Source organism: Chanodichthys erythropterus, chromosome 6, assembly GCF_024489055.1.
Source record: "Chanodichthys erythropterus isolate Z2021 chromosome 6, ASM2448905v1, whole genome shotgun sequence".
Taxonomy (NCBI): Eukaryota; Metazoa; Chordata; class Actinopteri; order Cypriniformes; family Xenocyprididae; genus Chanodichthys; species Chanodichthys erythropterus.
Genome location: NC_090226.1, coordinates 34500484 through 34506515, shown reverse-complemented (window position 1 = coordinate 34506515; position 6032 = coordinate 34500484).

Here is a 6032-nt window from a genome sequence, read left to right as displayed (position 1 = left end):
AAGGTTTGAGCCTAAAGGCCAACAGATCCAGAAAGATGCAAGTGCGCTAAAGAATGATGCAGACTGTCAAAAACTCAGAAACGTCTTGCACAAATTCAAAGTGACATTTGACAAAGACCTTTTATGCTGTGGTCTCACTAAACTTCACACAGTGCATAGTGCAACACACCCAAATGCTCCTCCCACCTTAATCAGGCAGTACGAAGGTCACATCGCCCCACATGAACCAGTACAGGAGGTTGTTCATTCAACAGAAGGAAAAGGTGTTATCTGCCCATGCAACAGCACCTATTCAGCCCCTACCTGGTCCATTGTCAAACCAGACAGCAAGTGGCGACCCACCAGCGACTTCAGGAGGCTGAACCAGCAGGTGCCACTGCCACAACGTGCCAGAAAGCACAAGTCTGCACGGAGCGGAGATTCAGCTGCCTATCAAAACTGCTATAACAGCACACCAGCGTTGACACTTCAGATACTGGTACCCCAACAACAGCGACCAGCCTGTCACAGATACCTCAAAGAGAATGCGTGCCAAGGAATGCCCACGGCCTACGTCGATGGACGTTCCTACAACCATGAGGGCATCCCACAGGCAAATGCAGGGGTACGATGGTTAAGAAACCAACCCTGCCAACCACAGAACAGCAGGTGGGGTCCCCAGTCATGTCAATATGGTGAAGCAGCAGCTACCCTCAAAACCCTTCACGTCTCCTCAGCTCATAACATCAGGGAACTCATGTGCACAGACTCACACTTTGCCAGAACTTGTTTCACATGCCATCTTCTGGGCTGGAAACAAACTGGTTTCAAGACTGAATGCAACAAGCAGGTGAAACATCAACACATGTTCCAGACACGTGATCACCTCACCGAAGCACACGACATGATCGTTTACTGGGAAAAGGTGAAAAGATGCTTGAAGCAACCAGGGTGTGACAAAGGTGTGAACGACCAAACTAATGTCCTTGCCAAGACTGGCACACTGCATAACAAGCTATGGTCACACCCACCCCATTCACCCACCCTTAGTGTGGCAACAACATCCCGCAGCCAGCGGACTGTTCCTGCAACATTTCCCACCTTACTGCCACTGCCACTGACAACCAAACTTTCCAACATTTCCATTCGAAATGTTTTGTACCACCACTCAGACCCCTCCAACCTCCCGTTCCCGGCATCTGGTCCCACGGCGGCCCCTAGCAACAAACGACTGCACGAGACCGACCACATGCTGCGTGTGGGAATAAACTTTCTAAAGTATGTCCCTGATGTCCTCACAGCGCCAAAGCTTGTACTGCCACAGGGCCAAAAGGGGGGTGAACTGATATACACCCACGACACACCATGTGCCAAACACCATGGCACCAGAATCACTCAAGAGACATTAAAACAAGTGGCGTACTGGCCCAGCATGCAGCAAGATGTGGCAGAGCACGCCAGAGGATGTCAAGTTTGCTGTCAAGTCCAAACTGCAAACCCAAATCACAGAGCTCCACTGCAACGCAGAGGAGTCACGTTTCCATGGTCAGTTAACCAAAAAGACTGGACTGTAAAACCTCCTCTGATGCTCATGGCCATCACAGACACCATACAGGAGTCAACTCAGGTGTTCCCCACGGAACTACTGATGGCACGGCAGGTGCCACTGCCGTTGCACCTGTACCAACCAGGAGGCTCGGGTCTCATCCCAGCCTACCTCACTCATCAGCATCGCAACAAGCTCCGCCTACAGCTGAGAGAACCACTCGCAACACAGAGCCAAACCCTGCAAATCACCTGCAAATCCCGGAAAGGTATTGTGGTGGTTCTCTGCAATCACAGCTTCCTGCTGATCCAAACGGCAAACTCAATGAAGCAACTGTTTACAGCCTTCCCAAATGACTTTGCCCAAAATCAGCTGGTCATAGCTCTGATGACAGACCTGCTGCGAGAAGTTAGCTTCTCTATGGACAGAGTGGCTATGAATAGGATCCCTCAGTATCCTACACAAAGAGTGCTGGACTTTGCTACTGGCAGACCCACCAAGACTGTTCCAGCCCACCTCACTGACTCCCTGGGTGCTGCCATCCTACTGCACGTCGACCCTGAGCAGAATGAGTTGGCTGTCCTTCTCAATCTACCCAGCGGTGAACGAGATAACATCTCCAGACCCAAAGACAAGGTCAATATCAGGTGGTGGCAATGTAACACCCATGCCAAGAAACACACCTCAGATGTGGTAGCCCACCACAACAGCAACCCACGGCTGTGCCTGGCTCCCCACTTTCGCAGGTGTGGTTTCACCAAAGACTTGCAGTACTTCTGCCCAAACCAGCTCTTCCTCAGAAACCACACTGAAGGAATGGGCCGGTTACAGCTTATGACCAGCAACACACGCTGCCCTGCCGAGGCCAAGCCTCGCACCCCAGTCAGCAGAGCACAAGCCGAGATTGTGGGTGATCAACTGCTCATCCACACCCCCACTCATGCTGCCACCCTAACCTACAATCAGCACAGCACCGCCACTCGTGTCAACCTGCCCAATCCAAGTGAGTGGATCCAGGTACCCCTGGGTTCCATCCTTCATCGCAGCCATCTGGCAGTGTACTGTCTCTCAAGCAAGGAGGACCAGTCAGAACTGGAAATCCCATCCTCCTCCAAGAATCACCATCACGCCTTGGATCCAGGACTGGAACTGAGGATTGACAAAAGGGGGTCCCAGCTAAGTGACAGTACTCACATCGATGCAGCCCTCCAAGCACTGCCTGTCCTGACCAGCTCACCTAAAGCCCAAGCTTGGACTGCCGCCAACACAGTCCGTCGCTTCTCCATGGCAATCAAGTACACACTCGCCCTGGGCCTGGCCTTCATCCTATCCCAAGGGATCAAAGGGATGCAAGAGTCCAGGAACAAGTGCTTATCCGCCCTTCCTCAAGGACCAGTAGGAACCACCTGCTGTGTGACCATCCGGATCCATGTGCCATCAAACTTGGTTAACGCCCAACGAAGTCCGCACAGGAACTTCGTTGGCCGAAAGGGGGACTGTAACGCCTGGATGGATCCGTTCAGAGTCAATAAACTTTGGAGTTTTCAGGACGCTTTTAACCTGATGAACTTTGTTTATAAATCACTAAATCGGCGCCGGACGGCTGTGACTTTCGGCAGGTTTGTGGGCCTGCGATGGTAAACAGAGAAGTCCAACTTCCTCAATTTGGTGAATTCAAAAGGGGCACCCCCCCCCCAAAGACTGACCAGATCCACATTCCAACACCCCACACACACAGGGACACACAAAAACACACACAGAAACACACAATCATACATTTTGAACTGTATTTGTAAACTACCACTATCCTGAAATATATATTTCATATATTTTAGGGCCTATGCATGTTTCCTAGTGTTTAAATGAGTGTATTTGTGCTAGTGTGCATTTTAATAGTGGAATTCTGTCTGTAAACCATAACTTCTTGTCTATGCCTTTCTGATCTGTCGAGTTTGGTCTCGCCGTAAAGCTCCGGACACGAGCTATTTACTGAGATATGTCACACCGCTGACAAATGCATTTTTCTATGTGTTTAATGATACTGTGAAGAACACACTCCATTTGGAGATCTGAATTGATAGTCATAACTCATGCAGATTAAGTCGTGAGGCCAAGCAAAGGAAAAGCTTTCCCGCCAACTTTGCACCCATGTTATTGGCTACCCCACCTCAAGGAGGTGTGTCGGCTTATCTGTCATAAAAGCAAAGACGCACAATTCCAGACTCTCTCTCTCCCGTGTTCTCTCCCGATTGTCTCACGAGCATCTCGTGCACGTTTTTCCCGGACCCCTCCGGTGACCACGCGCTGCCACCGCGCTCAGCTTCGGGATCGCCATCTTCCAGCGAAACTCACTCTCGTCCTCAGTTCAAACCTTCCCGCTGAACGGAGGAAGCCAACGAACTGCACCAGCGCTAACCTGAAATTCGACACACGCAACCAATGCAAGTATACTGCCGTTTCTCAATCTTAGATGATGAAACTGATTTCCGTGCTGGCTTAGGACTGGTTGTGAGTTTGCTACTTGCCTTCTCTCTCTTTCCTTCTCTACTTCTATTCTTGTACATAGGTGTGTATTTTCTTGTATATATATTTAGATGTATAACCTCTGTATTCGTAGTTTGCATATATTAAAACGTTATTCATGCTCGATTGTTCTGTTTGTTCTTTCAGCGGAAAACCCAAGTCACTTTAACGTTTTTCGATCGCTTTATGCTTTAGTTATTTTCATGGCCAGAGAATAACTCCGTTTATAATATTCTGTGAGGGACTTAGTTTGCTGGACAAACGAGCAGTTTCTCTAAATAATTATTAAACCAGAACTAATCATATATGTAATTGATTATAATTCGTTGTAATTGATTCACAATATATGTTTAATTCCCCATTGGGTCGATATATGAATCATAATTTATTCATAACCTTATGAATTATTATATTCATATTTCATCCATAAATTGATTAATAACCGCTACATTTCGTTACAGAAGTTTAAAAAGCTTGCAAGATCATAATCAAGTTTTCCCCTCTTTTCATCAGTCTTTTTACTGGCTGTTTTTAGATCATGATTACTTTCTCCATAAAGTTTTACTACATTCTGAATAGAATTCAAATGAAACCCATTTGAATTCTATTGAGAACGTTCTATTTTATCATAGGAACGGCTCGCGCAAATCTTATCACACTTTTGGAGCGCGCTGGTGAACGCGCCTGCGGTGATTCGCGTGCTGTGCGCCACTCATGCTTATAAAAGCTCCGAACGCGCGATTTATACAATTAATTAACAGCCTGATTCTATGTTTCGGTGTGGTGGTTAGATCGAGTACCGGCAACATGTGAGAAGTGCCGGTATGCAAGACAAAGCGTGGGTACGCTACAGATTAAAGTACAGGTGCGTACCGGCCCACTTCGAGCACTGAGTAAGATCGCGTGGGTGTTTGAATTCAGATTTTGATCTTTTTATGAATAATCATGCAATTTTATTGCGCTATGTTTTTGCGCTGAATCGGTTTCGTTTTCGTAGGCTATTGAGTGAATAAATACAGAAATCCCTTCATTTCTTTAAAAAAAAAAAAAAAAAAAAAAAAAAAATCGAACCAATTTGAACTGGAACGCCGTCCCCCCTTGAAATTCACTCCCGCGTTACCCCCCATTTCCACCCCTGCTTACAACAGAAACGAATGTCATCGGAAGTTCCCTGTGACGAATCTGGCGGGCGCCGTCCAACATCTGCTGGAAAGTCAGGTAAAACTACCTGTGTGCACGCGGCACGCCCGCACGCCATGTCCCCACATGATCCCCAGTTAATACCTTAAAGGGCATATTGCAGGTTAGAGCTTTAGTGATTCAATGTGTAGAAAAATAATGTATGAAATAGATTTTCTTGAAAAAACACGCATAAATACGCTACATAGGCTTCTGGAGTCGTTTCTTGTGAGAGAATTTTACTTCCGCATCTGAAAAATGCCAAATCGGACGTGACGTCACTGAAGGGAACGCGATCAATATAAACTATAGGAAAACAATGGATCGCAATGACAGTTCGGATGCTGAGGAAATTGTAAATGCTTATTTATACTCGTATACCTAATCACAGCCATACAATTAGCCTGCTATAGTATATATGTGGTCAAGAGAGCAGGGACAGGCCAGAATTAGACAGAATAACGGTCAAAAGAGACAAATTGAGCTGTTGTGTGAGGAGAAGCAGTGGAGAACAGGACAGAGACCGGTGTTAGCTTATAGATATAACGTTAGCTAACGATATGTGCTCAGATCACAATATTGTACAGATTATTATAATGAATCGGGCAATAGCAAAGCTATTGGTCATCTAGGAGTAGGCCTAACTGATTACTAATAACAGAAACGAATAAACTTTGATCAAGCGTATGTCACACGCGTTGATATCCGTCCACACTAACGTTACGTGATATAGCCGTTTCTCATCACGACTGATTTGGTAGTTAGCAAATGTAATAATCAAACACAAAACTTAAAATGTGCACCG